The sequence below is a fragment of the Haemorhous mexicanus genome, chromosome 18, assembly GCF_027477595.1.
Source record: "Haemorhous mexicanus isolate bHaeMex1 chromosome 18, bHaeMex1.pri, whole genome shotgun sequence".
NCBI lineage: Eukaryota > Metazoa > Chordata > Aves > Passeriformes > Fringillidae > Haemorhous > Haemorhous mexicanus.
Genome location: NC_082358.1, coordinates 12,084,639 through 12,104,813, shown reverse-complemented (window position 1 = coordinate 12,104,813; position 20,175 = coordinate 12,084,639).

The following is a 20,175-nucleotide window of genomic DNA, read 5'->3' as shown; positions in this document are numbered from 1 at the left end:
AGGTTGCTGGATATTTGCTAACAAGACCATGATGAGAGTGAAACAATCCTGTGCTTGACTTGAATGGGGAGTGTGAGATGAAAAATTGAGGTTTATTTCAGCATCTTGTTAGACTTGGATGGTAACTTTAGGCATTCAAATAGTTGGTGCAGGATACTTGGCAAACATCAGAGTGAGACATTCACAGAAACAGGTGAAAAACCCAAACACATCTACTGATTCAGAGTCCCAAGATCTTTCACTGTAGGTGGTTTTAACATGGCACAGGAACGTCTTTATTGGGATTTTTTTTAATGCACAAGAAAAGCTTTTGCAAAACTAGTAGAAACAGTGTCTCTCCTTCCCCCAGGACAACTCAGGGACTGTTTTCAGTTTGTGCTACTGTATACATTCCATCATTATTTGCCTCTAAAAATGAAAAACAGGTCAAGAAATGGCAAGGTGAAGGAGTTAATGCATAAAGCATGATCATATTCAAGGGCCATACAACTGCATACCTTCCATTTAATGAGGAGGCAGCAGAGTCAGGCAGTGTGGTGACATTAATCATTACAATCCTGAAATTTTGTTACCATGGTGTGTCTTTTAAGAGGAAACTATTTTAAGATGTAAATTAACTTTGCCTTAGAATTTCCCTCCTCACAGCCTCAGACAAGCAGTTCTCACTGTTTGTGGGCATTGTGTTGCAAGAGCAGCTCAGAGATGTTATTAAATGCTCTCATCAGAGCTACAACCATCCTTGTTTTGGCCCCTTGCAAAGCCTTCCCATTTCCCTGCTGTCTCTTTGCACTTTATAGCAGATATTTTAGCAGTCAGGGGATGTTATGCAGTGACAGCTATGAACTTTAATATCCTTTATCTAACATGAAGCATCATAAACAAGGCATTATTTCCCTCCCCATGGCCAGCCCAGCTCTGAGGGCAGCAGGATGTCTCTCAGCCCTGTCTGCTCTCCAGACAAGTGAGCTCCCTTGCAAAGGGACAAAGCTTTTTGTGCACATGCTGATATTTACTAGAATTTATTCCTGCAACATCTGCCTTTAAAGCCCACAAATGAAACTGACTCTTCACTCAGCCCTGCAGATCCATCCACATCACACCAACTCTTGGGTTTATGGCCTAAGGTGCAATTTAGGCTCTCCCAGCTGGACAGCAGCACTGAGATGATGGACTGGGGTGATTTCTGGAACCAAACCAACTCCTGGGGAGAGAGAGCTGGCAATAAAGCCTTGGATCAGGCCCAGGTCAGAGATGCTGAGGAAGCATTTCTGGCCTGGGCTGAAGGTCTTCTGAAGAGATGTGGTCAGGGAGCAGAAAAGAGTGAAAAGGTTTTGGGTGTGAGGAGCTGGAGGAGGTGATATTATCTTTTAGGAAGAAACTTCTGATTGTAAATCTGTTTTAAAGTCATCATTCCCATACCCACAGAGCTGAATTTTCCATTGAGACACATTTTGTCATCCTGATGGTGACCACTAGCCAGTCCCTGGAAGTCAGACTAGATTATTGTTATGGCTATGAAGCAAATATTCTGTTACTGTAAAGGGCAACCATTTTGTGCTTCCTGAGCTGAAAAACTATTGTCAATAAGTTACAAATTCAGACCAGAGCCTGAGGGAGTCAGACACTCAAATGCCATTGAACTTCATAAACAGCTGAGTGCTTACATCCTTTAGGCTCCTAAATCCTTCCCTTAAATGACAAATCTGGTCTATAAACACAAAAATCTAATAGTTTGAAAGAAAGGTTTGCAATAAAGTATAGATCCAGCCTAAATCCTTTGTTCATGAGATGCTGATCAATATACATAACTCCAGTGTCAGCTCATCACTTGCAAAATCTTTTGACCTTGAACTGTTTTTACTTAATTTCTCTTTCTTAATTTTTTGTTGCCAACTATCTGAATTGGAGCTCTCTGAAGCAAGGAAAGTCACGTTATTAATTCTATGTCCACTGGCTCTAAGCAAGTTGGTCAAATCTGTATCTTTTTGCTTACAGGCAAATCCCTCTTGCAGAACAGTTGCAAAGTTTTCTGTGCAGTCATTTGAAGCACATTTTCAGCCTCTCATCTCCTGCTGCAGTGAAATTCAAAGCACAACGGACTGAGTGGGATTCCTTTCTTGGATTTGTTTTGCTTTTAGTGGAACTTCAGCATTTCTGCCTTTTGACTGGAATCCCTTTGTCCTGTCCCACCCATGGGAGAGGTCATGCCTGGCTCCTTTTGGCACAGAGATGCCATTTTGCTGGGAAAAAAGGAGCTGCAGGCAGCACACTGTGCATTTGCATAACCTCTTTGGTAGCAGTTTGTCAAGAATCCCTCTCACTGTTATTTCTGTATTGTTCTCTGTCTCGCTGAGAGATCAGTGCAGTTTCTAAGGATGCAAAATGATAGCTCTGTCTGGTGTATGATAGAATATTAAATACATTTTTAAATCCAGCTACTTCTGACAGTCTTCTTCCAGTATTTGTCACTTAAGGGCTTGTTGATCCCCCACAAAGCACATTTTCAGAGAAATGAGCCCAAGTTTCTCTTGGTAAGAAAATTTTGAGGTGCCTTTTTTTCTTGCTTTGCTTAACTGAGATGATTATCAGACATGTAAACAGGTTTTATTTTACTAAATATCAACACATTCAACTGCTTCACTACTTTTAGCTTCTGATCTTAATCAAGATTTGACCAGAACATACCTCTGGAACATTTAGCAAAATACCAAGTGCCTTTTAGATTCCCTGAACCTCTATTTATTAAAGCACTTGCACGACCATGCAGGACAGCTGAAAGAATAACCACAACTTATCCAAACATCCCTATGCTTCCACTGAGATTTCAGTCTGTTTTCTGGGTCTATTTTCTACCTGTTCTGAGAGGTGTTCTGTGTATTTTAGGTCAGAACTGAGACTCTCTGCAGTTGTGTTTGTTGAGGTGCATCCACGTTAAGGTTGGGATTCTGGCAGCTCCTGGGCTGTGGGTGCTCAGCAGGTGGCACTCGGGGTCTGGAGCAGGCAGACAGGCAGACAGACAGACAGACAGACTGATGGTGTCTCTCTAAGCAGGAACAGAAGGCAGCCAGTCTCCCCACGTGCAGAATTCCCCACTCAGGGCTGTGATCACCGACTGCAGAGCAGTTTAATCACTGTCCTGTCAGCGTGTGCAGCCCCCTTGGATCTCTATCCCTGCACACATCTCCATGTGTCTGTCCCAAACTGGGAGTTAAAAAAGACCAGTCAGAGGCTGTGAGAGGAGCCCTGGCTGTGCTGGGAGCAGGGCTCACCAAGGCTGTGAAACCCACCAAACACAGGTGTCATCCACCTGTCACTGCCCCAACTCTTCTCTGTTATTTCCCCCCCTCAGAGATACTTGCAATAAATTTAGACAACACCAGAAGATAAAAGGATAAAAGCCCTTTGTTCCACTAAAGTGGGTGCTGATAAACAATCACCATTAACACCATGCTGCTGGAAACCTGCTGTACAGACAACATTCAGCAGTGTGGAAAACACTTCCCACTTTCTACCACTTCAGATTTAAGACACAAATGCCCTGTATCTTAGCAGTCATTGCCTGACAACTCCTAGATTGTTGGGAAAACATATCAGAGTCCAGCAACAAACTCCAGTGGCTCTCACTTAGCTTGACTTTCCAGGAACTTAATGGAAAAAATAAATTGTATTTTGTTTGATAGATTAGCTGATAAGTCTGGTGTGAAAGGGGTTGCATGCAGTTGTTTTGTTCAAAGGCATGAGAGAAACTGATTTTAGAAATGTTACATACATAGGTAGATTAAATACAAGGTTACATTCAAGGTTAGATTAAAAAAATAAAAGAAAATAGAGAAGAAAATAAAGATTAAATCACTGGGCATAGTTTGATTTAAGAGCAATGCACATGAAGATACTGTGATTTTTTTTGTAAAACTGTATTAAAGAATGTCTTAATGAAAATGTGGATTTCAAAAGGATTCAATTACTCCATGTATTGAAATTAGTAGGAGCTGAGTTTCCCAAGCTGTGTTTCAGAATTCTACCAGAGCAGCTGGACCTGCAGCATCCTTGTCTTGTCAGTGATGAGAATGTTTGTCCTGCACTGGAAATACCAAACCCAATAACAGGCCAACAAACATCCTTTAAAATCCACACTAAACTGGGGGAAAACTACTTGCAGTATAATTTGGCCACAGGAATTATTTTAACTTCTGTTTTGTACTGAGAAGTAAAAAAGTGGCACAAAGGAGTTCTCAGGGAACTCTGCAGCAATTTGCCCACGGGCCTGTGAGGAAGTCCTTGTGCTCCTGGCTACTCACCAGCCTGAGACAGCTGGGGAGGGACATGGGCTGCTGGAGCTGCCTCCTCTCCCTACTCCTCTGCTTATTTACCACGTGGATTTGGAAACTGAAAGGTGGCCCAAGGGTACAGGATGGAGAAGGGGATGAGATGAAGGAGCTGCAGCCTGGCCGTGTCACAGCACTTGTGTTGCCCACAGAACAACATTCTCTGACATAAAAACAAACCACAAAAAAGCCCCAAACCAAAACAGCTGCACTGGTAGATGGGGAAACAAATCCCATTTGGAAAATATACAAGTTCTGATGTTTTATACAAACCTGATTATACTGGCTGACATTATTGATGCTGACAGCAGTTGTAAAGTGAATTTGGAGAGATTAAATATATAGGGGCATTGTCTGTAATTTTTAATAATCCTCTTCTCTTAGATCCTGAAGAAAAGGAACATTATTGTTGTGGATGTATTAATGGAATCTGCCTGTCAAAATAATGAAATTGAAAAAGCTTTTATTGGGTATGTATATCACAGAAATGTTAAGTTAGCATTATATATGTCCCTTGTGCCAAGTGTATTACCACAGCAATAAGTGGAGAAGCATCAACAGGAATACAGTATATAATGATGCTTAAAAATCCCTCACATATTGACATTGCCATAAATCTAGCCAGGTCTAGGAGCCACATTTCCCCAGATAATTTGCAACACATTCTATTAGCATTTAACATTTATGGTTTCCTTCATTTTGAGTATTATTCTAATAGGAAACTACTAAGAGGTCTGGAATGCAAATCCAAAGCCATTCATGTCAGGTGCAGCATTACAGAACCCATTTCCTCTCCTTAGCAAACCCAATCATGTGAAATGTTATAGATCCTACCCCTTTCCATCATGAGGCTGAGGTTTTCCATGAATGATTGGCCAACCAGATACAAGACAAATTCAAGATGAAATCCAATGGAATAATTGCTAAATACTGTAGTCAGAAAAGTATGTAACATGCATCACCCTGCAGAAGTTTTGTGGGAGCTGTGGGATTCTCTCTGTGTACTGACCATAAACTCTGTGGCAGTCAATAAGGCCGTGTTATTGCAGAAAAAAATGAAAAATAAATGCAGTCTTGGTAAAATCCAGACAGTAATTATTTGTTTGCTTCAGCAAAAGTAAATTATGTCTGGATGTGAAATTCATGTTTTGGGAAAGTTGTTGAAAAAAATTAAGTCAGAGAAGAGGGACTAAAATGGCAGATGTGAACCAAAGACCTGGACTGCTTTGCTGAAGCAAAGACAACACTGAGGGTAAATGAGGGCTACAAGATACTTCAAATATGTCACCATCAAATTGCTCTCCCTGGGTATAGAGACCATGAGAAGAAATGTAGCATTTCACCTTTATGAAGGGAAAATGCAGAGTCAGTTTTCTAATGTTGGTAAGGGATCAGATTGCCTATGGATACGGTGGAATCATCACAGAATAATTTAAAACACGTGGTAAGAATGGTAAAAATATCCCTAATAATCAAGAGGAGAATGGAATAGATAAAGGTACCCACACTGCCACCCACCTGTGATCTGCAAGGCCACTGCAAGGAGCTTAAAGGAAATGTGGAATCCCAGAGTGAAGGGGACTTTTTGATCTCCTTTAATGCTAAGATTTTTTTTTCATGGGTAGTAGACTTCAAACTGGTATAATATACATATATATACATGTATATACAACTTTATATATCAGAACACAGCTTCACATATACATGTAAAACACTGTACTTTAACACAGGTTTAAATGAATATTAGGAATCAGAAGTGTTTGTTAGGACAGGAAACTGGCAGTGGGGATTAAGTTTTTTAACTTTTGGAATGGATTTTTGAAGCAATGACTCAACTATTTTGTGTGGTTTTAGTAAGCACACACATAAACTGCATCATATATCTGCAGGAAATTTGCATTCCTGAAGATGAAGGATTTTGTGCCAGTGCTAAACAGCGTGTGATGTACAACACCACCACCCCATCTCCAGAATTTATGTTCTAGTTAGGGAGTCTGTGATCAGGAAATTCTAAACAATGCAGGAAGAAATGAATGTGTCAGCCCTTAATATCAGGTTAGAGAGTCAAAGTCAGTCTTGGTAAGTTAGGAGACACTTTTTTCTCATCCAACACTTCTGAGAAAATGAAACCTAAAGTTGGTGCTGCAGCTGCAAATTGACAAGTTAAAACTGCTGTGGAGCTGCAGCAGCAGCAGGAACAGGGAGGGAAATCTCCTTTGTGGCAGAGACTGCTGGAAGGAGAACCTGTGTGAGGCACTTGGCAGTGTCTGCAGGTGGGGTTCTGCAGAGACACTCCTGTTTTCCCTCCCTTCCAAGAATGATAAATTCCTGCCTAAATTCCTGCCTCTCAAACACAGCCCAGCTGTTTCCCCTGTTTTGCAATGACTCCATGGCAGGGCTGGGGCTCTGCAGACTCCGAGGGCTGGGCTGGCAGTGCCAGCTCCTCCCGGTCCATGCTGCTGGTCCTGAGGAGCTGGGAAGGGCTGGGCTGACTCTGCTTTCCAGGTGGGAGAGGATGCACAGGGGAGAGCCAAAGCCTTCCATCCAATTAGTGAACATCCCTGCCTCTAGCAGCAGGGATGAGCTACAGCTGCTACCAAAGGGGGACACTCAGATGTCGCTTTGCCGCCCGTGCTCACGTGCAGTGATTTGTTCTTGTACATGTGAATATTTCAGAAATGCCTGAAACACTTGAAAGAGCCACTCTGCCCCAGCCTCACTCCAGCTGCTGGCAAGCATTAGGCTGCTTGTCTCCTCTTTGTTGAACTGGCATTGCTGGGAGCAACACCCCTGGCACGGCAGTGACTGACAGGAGATGCTGAGGGAGAGGCTCTAATTGGGGGAAGCAGAGCAGCAGCCCAGGGCAGCTCAGGGAGGGAAGGCACTTGGAAAGTGACCTGGACTGCTGCTGGTGGGGAAAGGGCAAGGCAGGAGGGCTGAACAAGAGAGAAAGGACAAGCCTCTGTGTGTGTGACCCTGAGCAGCAGCACAAGGTCGTGTTGTCAAGTCAGCTTTTTGCCATGGAAGGAAATGATGTAACAATTCTTTTTGGATTAAAAAATGAGAATTACTGTGGTGCCTACAAGCATGAGAAACTTATATGCATGCCCTGCCATCTGGAACATTACCTCCCTTTCCATCCTGGGTGCTGTCACATTTTTCATACCATGGCTCAGTTCTTGCCAGAAAACCTTCTGATGGACCACTTCTTTCTTTCTTTATCCCATCATGGACTACATTGTGCCTTCCTCGTGGGAAGACATTTTCCAGATCTCTCTGGCAATTACAGCAGCTGCTAAAAGGCAGCCCAGAAGGTCCCTCTTCTAATCCAGTTGTGTCAGTTAAGAAAATGGACTCTTCATTGCCATGACAAATACAAGAGCACAGAAACAAATAAAAGAATGCCATCACCAAGAACAAGGCTTTAAGAACCTCTATAAGAACTCATTGCAAACACAAACCTCAATGCTGGGCATTGAACCCCTGATCTTCTCTCTGAGTTCATTATGGAATTGTGGGCAGGAAGGTTGCCCTTGCTGTGGGGAGAGAGATGCACAGGAGAAACACTGGCACTCTCCTGATTTTCCTTCCATGTGGACAAACCTCTTCCACAATATCACCATCATTTCTTTATTCACTTCAGATGCTAAATGTTTCTCAGCAGATATTGCATCTTTGTATTTGCTAACAAGGTAGCAGGACAGATGGCACACCTAAAGTGTACCATGAGACATGTTTTTGTGTGAGTACTTGAGGGTTTGCAGCATGCAGGAATGTGTATTTATTTTTGTCAGTAGAACCTATATATCTGTATTGGTCAGCTGATGATCTGGCATGGCATTCATATCAGTTCATGAGACAAAATTTCTAAATTCCAAACATCTACCTGATTTTTAAAGGCCTAAATTAAATTAACTCTGCTACTCTGCTACAGGAGGTTGATGTGGTGTTTGAGATTTTGTCTCAAAACTCAGAGCCACATGATATGACTTGAAGAATGGAAGATTCCTTTAAATAATTGGTCTATAGACAAGAGTGTGAGATATTTAGCCTTGCCAGTCAGGTTTCAAATACCTCATGGCAGCTGAAAAACATGCAGGGCAGAAATTCTGTAAAATGCATTTGTGGCTGTGGAATGGATTGCAAGAGAAAGGGGAAAAAAAAAATAAAATGCAAAACAAACCCACAACATGCTTTTGGTTGGGGAAAAGATCAAAGGTATGGCAGTGCAATTGCTTTTGGAAATCTCTCCAGGAGCAGGATTTCATGCAGACACCAGCTGGTGCCTTCTGCTGCTCCCTGTGCTTGTGTGGCCTGTGCCAAGGAGACTTTTGGGGAGCATCTGCAAGAATGTGCAAGTTGCTGATGGATCATTGCAGAAAGTGGTAAATTTTGTTATTTAATTTACACCAACCCTTTTTTTTGTGTGGATCACGTTTCCCTGAGTACTCACAGCACATGGGAGGCTGAGCACTGGCAGAGCCTTGGAGTTCTGCAGGACAAGGAAGGACTGGCTATAAGAGCTTCTTCACACTGGTTAGAACTGAACCAATGCCTTTCACAATGGCCTCAATGATCTCTCAGCTCTAGGCTGGAATCACTGCATTTCTCAAAACATGAATCTGGGCTGGTTTTAGGTACCTGTCTTCCAAGCAGAAAACAGAAGCATCTGTGAGAAATTTTACTTCCTTCTGACATCATGTGAAATATTTCACCTAGAGGACTTGCAGTAAAAGTGGCAAAATGAATTTGTCTTCTATTCTCCATGTGCTTGGTTTATCCTACTACTGAAATAATTTTAAACTACAAATGGTCAATATGAAATAGATTTTTAATTATTCTTCATCAGTGTCCTGGTTGTGATTATTACACAGTATTTTAAAGAAAATGTGGGATCTGGGAACTATAAATTTTTCCAGCTTCTGGATGAAATAGGGACACTCTGAAACAGGGATACTATGCATGAATACAAAAACTCTTTTAAATTATAAAACAAAAGCTGGCCACACAGCCAAGTCTCCTTTTCATCTTCTTGTCAGTCCAGCTCAAGATGCAAATACCCTGAGTGAGTAATATATCCTCAGAGTGACAGCACTGGGCCATCACTCACTTGGAAAAGCCACAGCAGCTGCAGCTCTGACAGAGGAGATGGAAGCTCTGCAGTTCTGCTGAAGGCAAAGGAGTGAAAAGTCATCTGAAGTGCAGAGGGATGGATGTTCTAAGCAGTGTGAGGGGATTCAAGTCTTCATGTAAAGTGCTGGGAGAAGGTTTGGGAGATGTCCAAGTCCCCCAAAAGGACACCAGGAGCTCATGGTCTCTTTGGCCTAAGCACAGGAGGACTCTGCTACTCAAGGGTAGCACAAAGGAGAAAAAGGAACTTAATTCAATGAGTGATCCCTAGTGCAATGTATCAGGGTTCAGTAGGAGATACAAAATTGTACTTTTAAAAATACTATTTACTATACAAACACACTGGAGACCTAATGCACCTATCCATAGCCATGGGCTGCCACTAGGACCTGTCTGATCACAGAACATAACACTGAGCACTCAGTCTGGTGCTCAAGGAACCTCTTGCAGGAGGGATGGAGGATTTTTCCAGCTGCTCTTTGTTAGAAAGTTGTGACACAGCATCTCCCTGTGACAGAAATGTCAGTTTTTGCCATGTGGTTTATGCCAGGCCTTTTGAAACATCCAGGGAGATTCATTCTTTGGTGACTGACACTCACAAAAGTTGTCAGGGCCTAAAGGAACCCTTCCAAACAGAAAAGAGTGGGATTGTTCAGCAGGATCAGGCTCTGCTAGCCCCAAAGCCATTGGCCCCTAACACCTGATGCAGATATCATCAAAAGTTTGAAAGGCATTTGCAGCCACACAGATTTCTTGTACACAACTTTGGCATCTCAGATATTTTGCTGTTTTTTCTCTCTGAAAAGAGTGTTATAGCTCTTCCAGCAATTTTAGAAAAATTATCTAAACAGCCACCTACAAACTGTGATAACTCCCATTCCTTTTACACAGGGCCAGCACAGCTCCTCTGTCTCTCACACTTTGGGGGTTTATAACCCTTCTTTCTGCCTCTGTGCCCCTTTGTCAGCCTCATGCTCCCATTTGTCTTGCCCATCCTGAGCTCCTCACCAGAGCAGGCTGAGCAGAGCAGCTGCCTCTCCACAAGTCAGATTGATGCACATGATTACATGGACTGTTAACTTGGCTTTAAAAAAATTATTTACCTGCCAGCACTCACAGACACCTTCACAAACCACTTGCTGATGACACTGGTGCTCACCTTGGGAAGGACATGGAGTGAAGAGCAGGGGGTGACATCCTTAATGGATTGCCTGGAATTGGCTGCAGTGTCTGACTCATGTCATGTCAGAATTACAACTCCTCCAAGAGCCCCAAAGATTTACTGAGGAAGTAATGTCTGCGTGCCTGTGTTATTGAAGACATTACGTATCTCAATTTTATAGTGCTTCTCTCAGCTCCATGTTCAAAATACATTTTAAAAAGGTAGCAAAATATCTACTCTGGAGTAAAAACCACTTATGGCTCTGTTTTTCCATGCTTTGTGGGCTTATTGAAAAAGGAAAATGTTGGCAATGATGGGAAACTCTATGTTATTGTTTTATTCTGATCTGTCTGTGCACACTTGCATAAGTGGAAAAGAACTCAGAAAACTCAGCAAAGAGCAGAGCTGAACACAGGAATCTTCCATTTTCACCAGAGAAAGTTCTCAGAAGTCTCCAAAATGGTTGAATTTTTCTCAACCAAGACAGAATCCACACACCTGGCATTGGTGGTGTTCCCTGACTGGGACCAGTTATTGGATTCCCTCCCTCCTGCTAGTTCTTAGGGGATTTCTGTGGACTTCATGACTATTGTTTATCCCAAATATTCCATCAGGAAGTAAAAATGAGCTTTAAATTATGAACTTCAGCTTCTCCTTTTTTTGACCATATGGACCAGATTCTGAAACTGTGAAGGCCTGAATTTTTCTGGTGAAAATTGATGAATTCCTGTTCACTTGACTCATATTAATTTGATTTACTTGACACTATAAAAACCCACAGAAACAAAATGATGAGTCTCAGTCTTTGAGAGAGTTGGTAGCCCTGGCTCTTCTTTTGAAGTGGAAGTGTAATTACTCACATGGCACTCACTTTGCATAATAAATAAATAAAGGCATGTAAATTAATAGATGCTCTGTAAGACAATGGAGAGAAGTGCAGCAGTGACCACCTCACAAACTTTGTTCTAATAAGTAACTTAACAGAAGCTCAAAGAAATCACACCCTAAAATGGGAGCTTCTGTAGAGAACAGTTTCTACAAAGCTGGAGTCTAACATTCTGAAAAGGTGGATTTGATGCTTTTCAAATGCACTCCATTTTTATCACTATTTTATTTTGATCTCTTAAGGTACAGCTCTATTTATGGAAACTTACTGATATTCTAAAAATGGGATGTGTTCCTGTGCTATCTCAGATAAAATGTGCCATGTTGGAAGATGAATGTCTAGGATCTCTCTAAGAGAAAACAAACAAACAATTGTTTTGCCTTTTGAGAACAACATTTCTTTGTCACAAAGAGATTGAACTCTGTGGATCTTTTTAATCCCCATGAAGAATTTTGTGAATATTTGCAAGATGTCAAAAATAATTAGACAAAACCAGTTTCCCCATCCTTGGTATAAATAGTACATACATTGTAGAGATCAAAGGCATTCAGTTTCTCTCTTGTAAATATAAAAATGAAGGTTTCTTTGAAGAAAAAATAGGAAACAATGGTAAAGAAAAAAAAGAATGCATCACATTCTTCTTTTATAGTAACTGCTGCTATTAAAACTGTGTCAGAAAAAGGTCTGGATTAAAGGCAGCTGATCTCCAACAGAATGAAGAGCTGAGCTCCTGCAGTGCTACTGTGTGCATGCAGAGTTGCTGATTCTTAGCAAATATTTAGAATCACTCAAGATTTGTCCACTGATTCATTTGTTCAGGTTTAATGTCACACAATATTTATTGCAATTATGCTTGCCAATATGAAGTATTTCAAAAGAAACAGAAATTATTAAAATTGCAGTTATAAAAAAATTATATGGTAACAAAGAGTATCTACCCTAAATGAAATAGAAAAAGGGGAAACTCTGCTTGTCCTGGCCTGTCTCCTGTTGGTGTGTCCTGCCACATCCCCTCTGCTGACACAGGCACAGCAGCACAGACACATCCTCACTTCACACCAACAGCATCACATCCCCCAGGGTCGTTCAGGTCAAAACACAATGAAAATCCAAGGGCAGGTAAAGGATCTGAAATCCTTTTTACACTCTCACTTTTTCTGCTTTCTCTCCTTATTTCTTCCCTGGTCTATCAGTTTGCACTCATATTTGCCAGTTCAATTTACCAAAATGTTGTTTCTCCTCACCAGGGCATGGCTGCTGCAAAACCTGACAGAACACTTGGAGTCCTGTTCTCACAGATCAAGACACTGAGTGAGAGCACATGAAGAAATGATTAAGAAATGCACATTTTGGAAAGAAAAAGCCCTAACCAAAGAAACCCAAACAGTAACAACAGAGCATACCAAAGAAAATCAAGATGAGGTGAAAAATTATTAACAGACTCTGTTAGGGCTAGTTGCATGTGTCACATTTGTTGCATGTGGCACATACAAAGGGAAATGAAAACCCACATTTATTTTTGCCTCTGATCCATGTTCATATCTGTGGGAATCAAGGGGAAGTAGTCCTCTGCTTAAAGCTAAGCCAGGTACAAACCTAAATGTTTGCAGGAACAAGTCCTTGGACTTCACAGAATAAGCAGCTCTTCCTCCAGTTCATTCAAGTTCTCAGCCAGGCCACTCTTAGGTAACAATTTTCATTATCAAAAATATCTTCTGATAAAATATGGAACTGCAGTGTCTTTCTGGCAACTCTGCCACGGCCACTTCCATGCTCCTGGTCACATTGGGCATTTTCTCTGTCTCTCACGTAAAGAAAACCTATCCCTGCTTCTAATGGAACATAATCTCTCATGTTCTGAGTACTTTGATGATGTAAAGTGCAATTTAATTGCTAAGTATTGCTGCAAAATATAGAAGCTTCCAGTGCCTAGAGCAGAAAATGCTAATTCAGACTCCACCCCCTTAATCACCACCCAATGTTAATCATACACACATCTCTCAACTCATCTTCAGTACATGGGTGGAGACATGTCAAATCTGTCAAGGCAGTAACTTATTACTACATCTGCTCTACTTGTTTGGTATTAACTCACCCATCACAGCCACCTTATCAAGACAGAACAGAATCAAAATATCCACTGCTTCCCTTTTTATTACCAATAGCAAGTGAAGGACCCTTCACAAGTTGTGGATGTTTGAGTAGAACAGGTCTAATGTTTCTGGTCTAAAATACAACAAAAGACAAGAGGAGTGAGGGGCAGAAGAGCAACACCAAATAAAAATTGCACAGATCTCTAAAGCCTTAATAAGAGAGCTCCATTTTACAGGAGAGGTGATGGAGGCACAAGATGGTCTGGTGGTGGAGCCACCTGGCAAACCACCAGGACCTCAAGGCTCTAACTCATTCACTCTCAAATGTTCACTTCCCCAAAACCTTCAAATCCACTATATTTGATCATTATTCTTCCCTGCACAGCTGAGATAGGAAGCTGCATTTTAACTCTAGATAGAAAATACCCAATTCACAAGGAAGAGTATTATCATTATATTCTACCAAAAAGTCAAAGAAATTTAATGACATAACAATATCTTTAGAACACAACAGGATTGAGCAAAAGGGCCACAATTGGAAACTACACACAACAGCTTAGCAACATTTACAAACAGTTATGGAAAATGCTCACCAGGTGCACGTGTGCTCCTTTCCAGTCTATTTATCCACACCAGGTTATGGCTCCTGCTGCTCTACTGAGTGTGGGTTTGGCTCAGGCATGCCTGAGGAGGAGGACAATGACAGCAATTATCAGGACACACTACTGCCTGTAGCTCTGGCATCTCAATTTACCTCTACCTGGTGACTTTTTAAATAGTTGTGTGCACACAGATTCCCTGTCCTGGCACAATATTAAAGCTGTAATAGTTGGTGTTGCCTAACCTCCATTTTCCTCTTGTTTTTACCTCCTTCTCCACCATTTCCTACTTCCATTCCAGTGAAATGCCCTTTCCATTTATGAATGACATTTAAATTTGGATTGAGGATGTGACCCTGCCCCCAGGAAGGCTTTGCTGACTCCTGCAGCATAAATACAAACAAGGCTGAAGTGCAGGTCAGCAAGTAGATGGTTCTGCCCAGGAGAAAAGGAGAATGCATTAAATGATTGTCTCATAATTTGTTCCACTTTTATTTCTCCTGGGGAAAAAGTAAACTCTTATTTCTTCAGCAAGAAGAGGCTGCCAGGGTGTTCTACCCTTTAGCTGTAAAGCAGCATCAGAGAAGTTTATTTTAGAGGCAGTCTGGCACTAATGCTGAGAAAAACTTCTGGAATATCTTTCCTCTCTAATTCTCTTTTGTACAGTCATGATTTTGTTTCATTTGAAACTTTACGTTATTTTTACAGATGATGTGAAAATGGTTGATTCCATTTGTTGATTCTCTTGCTGATTTATGCATTTTCACAGTGGGAAGTAGGCAAACATGGGAAGTCATTGGGGGCTTTCCTAGGCTTTAGTTTGCTAATTTCAACATCTGACAAAAAATGTTTCTGCAGTATATGTTTTTGTTAGGAGCAATGTTTTTTCCCCTGAAATAAATGGACCAACTCTAATTATACATTTTCTATTAATGAGACACTTTTCTAGGTGTTCATCCTGCTGGCACTGTTTTGCATATCAGGCAGAGACAGCCCTGCACTTGTCTCACAGAAGAACATCAAGATCCATTTTTCTTTTTGCTTTCCCACAGTACCCCAGGTCTGTAATGATGAATCCATTAATAAAAGAATCCAGCTGAAAACTCTGAACATTTGCCTGTTACAGTTTCTGTGCAATTGGGCATCACTGTACAGCAACATCTGGCAGGACACTTGTCATGGTTTAACCTACAGCTGAACAGCACACAGCTCCCTCCCTGCCTCATGGGATGGGAGAGAATTAGGGAAAAAAAGGAAAAGTCATGGGTTGAGATAGAGACAGTTTGGATGGAAAAGAAAGGGATAATAATAACAACAACTACTACTACTACTCAGCCATCAGGGTGTTATCAACACTGTTCTTACCCCAAATCCAAATCACAGTTCCTGAGAGGAAAAGTGGCTCCATCCCAGCTGAAACCAGGACAACGTTTTGGCAAAGTAAGTTCCTATTTTAAATTATAGCAGTAATTTATTTTTTAGTGAAAATCATTAGGAACTGAGTTGATGAGCAGGTGCTTTATTAAGCACTTACCAACCACCTGTAGCATGGACAGGTATCAAAAAAATCACTAGAGACTTAGCAACTGCTTTTTGAAGTCACTTTAAATTAATAACAGCTTGATTTTTTTTTTTTTCCTTTTCCTTTGCTTCACTGATTTTAATCACTTGTCACCAAGTTGTATATGTGTCACTGTTTTTTCTGAACAGCTGAACTCCCCATTCCAAGCAAACTGTTTGCAGGTACTTGTTGGAGAATTTGGGGCAGCAGCTTAACCTGATCTGCTCTGAGTGCTGGTGATGCTCAGTTTCATGCCCCAGGAGCACACGAGATAAGGAGCAACAACAGCTTGGAAGAGATGCAGCTGCACCACCAGGAAAATTGCTTGTTATTCATAAGGATCAGTCTCAAGTGACTTCCCTGTCTGAATGAGTTTGCTGCTGCTGAGTTTTTTTTTCCAGGAGCTCTGGAGTTTGTTGGCAGTGCTGAGTGAAATGAACTGATACCAGCTCCAGCTCCAGGTTTGGTTCCCAGCTAACCTGAGCCTGAGTGCCTGGGACTCTCACTGATTGACCCAAGGTGGGTTTATGAACCAGAGCCTCATTAAACAAAACTTCCCAGCCTCTCACACCAGCACAGAGCAGAGCACAGCTGGCCTGGCTCATTCCAGGGCCAGCCTTCCCAGGACCTTGCACTCAGCCAGAAGCAGAAGGAACAGCCCCACCTGTCCTAACACACATGAACTGAAATAGAATCTCCAAGCTTTATACTCCAGGTCACATAATGTTTTATCATACATTACACAGAGGGCACTGTTTTATAAACTCAAAGGTAATACTTTGAAAAAGTGGCTACAAAATTCTTGTCTTTTTCCATAGCAACACAAAACAGTGAGGGGGTTTATTTTTAGTAATTAAAAATACATAGTCCAGAAAGTGCTTTTCAAGAGCTACACCAACTTTCCAAGCAGAGTCTTTCTTGAGAAGGATGACATGATAAATAACATGATAAATAGCATTACTAGAACAAACATGGGGCAACACAAACATGCTTTGGAAGTGGATATTGGATTCTTGGCCCCTGCAGTAAGAAAATGATACCTATGGAGCGAGGGGCATAAATCTTTCAGGTAGCAACTGCCAGAGGCTCTCTGTCCTCTGTGCTGACCATCTGCCTGAGGGAGTGCAATCCCCTTTCTCAGTATAAGTTTTCAGGATATTTTTCCTGCACCATCCATTAACTTGTAATTTTTTTCTCTTTTGCCTTTTGAACTGGTTGTTTTGTATCAACTTCCACCCCCTACCATTAGTAACTCACTTTAAAAAAAATATTATCATTATTACTTTAAACAATCTGATAATTCAGCTAGAAACAACATTCTTTAGTACTCTTTTTCACTGATGTCCTGTTTGGAGCTTGTCCTGCTCTGTAAGGTTAGGACAGTCCTGAATCCTGTATTTTCACTGACACTAAAAGGGATTTCCAGCCAAGACTTGTAAATCCTGACTGTGTGAGGGAAGATGGAGCTTTGTTAAAGCAGCAGTTTCCAAAACATGTTTCCATAGTGACATTATTGGTGTTCTCTATTAAACCTTTTAAAGGTGTCCTTTGGCTACTTGGGTAAGCAAAGAGAGAACTGGAAGTGTGTCATGGTCACAATCTGTTCAGACTGGGGACATCCAGCTCAGCTGAATACATCAGTGATATAATTGGAGAGCTTTAATCAGAACTCCTAAAGAGGTGCCTATGTAAATGTTATGCAACGTCAAACTAATCACAGAGTCAGATATGAACTCACACCAGGGTGTCTGATCCTCCAGGGCACACTGCCCTTCCAGTGTGATTTCATCTCCTAGAAAGGAGCTCTGGTGTGAAAACAAGCTCCCTGGATCCCTTCCAGTCCTCCCCTGCGTGTCACACTTGCTGTAGAACAACTGTAATTTAGCCAAGTCTTTATAGACTTCAAATGTCTTCAGAAACCATCTTGATTTTTGGCAATGAAGGGAAAACCCTGAAATTATTTAACCATCTATTGATTGCAGCCTTTGGAGTTGGCTTTAGTTCTCGTTATTCAGTTGATATCTTAGCTGAGGCAAACACAAAATCCAGTTGTCTGTGCTTTGTTGGAATTGGCAGCACAGGATTTGTCTTGTGCAGGGGTCTCTGGCAGTGTGTGATTAACTGGGAGCAGCTCCTGAGTTAACCTGTCACCCTGGCACCTTTAAACTGCACCTCAGGGCAAAGTGGGAGGCTACAGAACTCATCAGCATCAGAGCAGGATGGAAGAAAGTTTGTACTGTAATTAATAGAGATTGTGTCATTGTTAGGGCTTATCACTAAAATTTCTAAAGGTAGGGACACTCATGGCACAAATAATTAAACTGTGCTATCTGCAATATCTTCTACCAGCAAGTATCACTTACTGTAGAATTAATTATTTAAATAAACCTCACAAGAACCTCAGTGAAAGCAGGGAAATGTGTTCAAGATCTGCAACTCTTCAGGGAAGCAGAGCTTTTTGTCCATTTCCATCACAGAGCATGGGGAAATATTCTAAATAAGCAAGTTCATTCACAGGCATAATCAAATTCCTGCCACGGTTTTATATAAGCAATGTCCTCTGAATACTTCTAATGTTAGCTGAACTCTTGCTGTTAGTAACACATTTAAAGTTACTATTAAAAAAAAAATAGCCAGCTTCCTAATTTGACCATTTTAGAGTAACATTTAGTGATATCTCTATTTGCTGTCCTCCCATGAATAGTTACCATATGTTGGAGTTAATAGAAACATTGCATCATCTTTTATGAGTGCATCAACTCATCTGCAATTAAGTTTAGATTGTCTAATAAAGTCCTGTGACATTTTAGCCTACATTTTATCTCCCAGTGAAAGACTCCTCTGAATGTTATTGCCATAAGAATCCTGGTAATGAGGAAAGATAAACCATTTCATCTGAGGCTGGCCAGATGAGCATGTCAGCAGAAAACACAGCAGGTGATGGATGAATGTACAGTGAGTGAGGCAGCTGAGGTGAGGAACTCTGAATGAGGTGCAGCCCAAACTGCACCATCCAAGCTCCAGAACTGTTTACCAACAAAGGAGAGGATTCCACGGGGTTGGCACCCTCAGCTCTGTGCTGCTCCTGCTCTCTGCAGAAGAGCTTACACAGATGAGAGGGAAAGACAACGAAGGACAAAAAATTTGCTGAAGAAAGATCCAAATGCTCCTGGCAATTTAGTAACTGTTCTTTCCACACCTTTATTTGCAGGAAATGGCTGACTAAGGCATTGAGCTTGAGCTGAATTCCCACAAACTTGGAAGTTTGTTATTGCCCAATATCTCATTTCTTGGGAAGTCCCACCACAAACTTCCAGGTCCAACCCACCCTGAACTGAAGGCCCACTGCAGACTGTAATTTTTTTTGGGTTCCTGTCCAGCTCAGTAAAAAGTGTGTATATTGTGTTTTCTTTCCCCAAACAGAGCACTTCATGGGAAGGGATAAATTCAGTGTTCCAGTCAATCCTTGGCCTTGTTGAAAGTATTACCAAAGTTGCTAATTAATGCTTGTACAAACAGAATTGTATTTCTGGATATGGATATCTAACATGGCAAGGCTCCAAATTTCCCTGAGGATATTTAGACTGAAAGCACAGAGTGCTCTAACAGACCATTCCTCAGCACTCTTCACTTTCCAATTAAAAAATTCTCCCTCTTTGCTGTAAAATTTACATTACTCTACCTTTTCCTGAATGTCATGCATTATTTATTTAATTTTAAACCCTTGTCTTCCAAAAGAAAAGGATAAGAGATGAGGCAACTGGAGTTCTGGAAAGGTTGATAGACAAGGATGGATTGCAGCCAAAACCTAATTGAAGAAAAAGTGTCAATTCTCCATTTAAAATTGAAAGCAACTTTCCAGCTGAGGATTCATCTTCAAACACAAGCCCGGTTCTTTAATGAAAGAGAGAGCAAAACACACTTTAAAGAACTGTCCTGAGAGACTCTCAAACACTTTGAATTTGTCACACCAGCCTAGGTTAACAAATGTTATGGATGAACCTTTTGTTATAAGACAGAATACGTGCAAAATCCTCCATGATTTGGGGTTTTTGAAGATCTCTGAGACTGTTTATGAAGCAATTTCAAATATATAAGATCTTCCTGGCCCTCACCCTGTGGCATTTATATTTTTACCCTAGATACCAATGTCTAGCTTGGAGGAAAGAAAAAAAGGACAATTTATTGCAAACACTGTAGGATCAGTTTTACTGCAGCACATTCATTTAGATCTCAATTAAAGTGAAAATAAATCATGTTGAAATTCTGCATTAAAAAAAAAAAAAGAAAGGAAAAAGCAGATAAGTCACCTTTCTTTTCCAAATACATAAAGACACTACTCCATGGAGAAGAGTTAAGACAACTCAAAATTATCAGAATAAGAGTAGGCAGAGGAAACAAAACAACAGCACAAAGAAT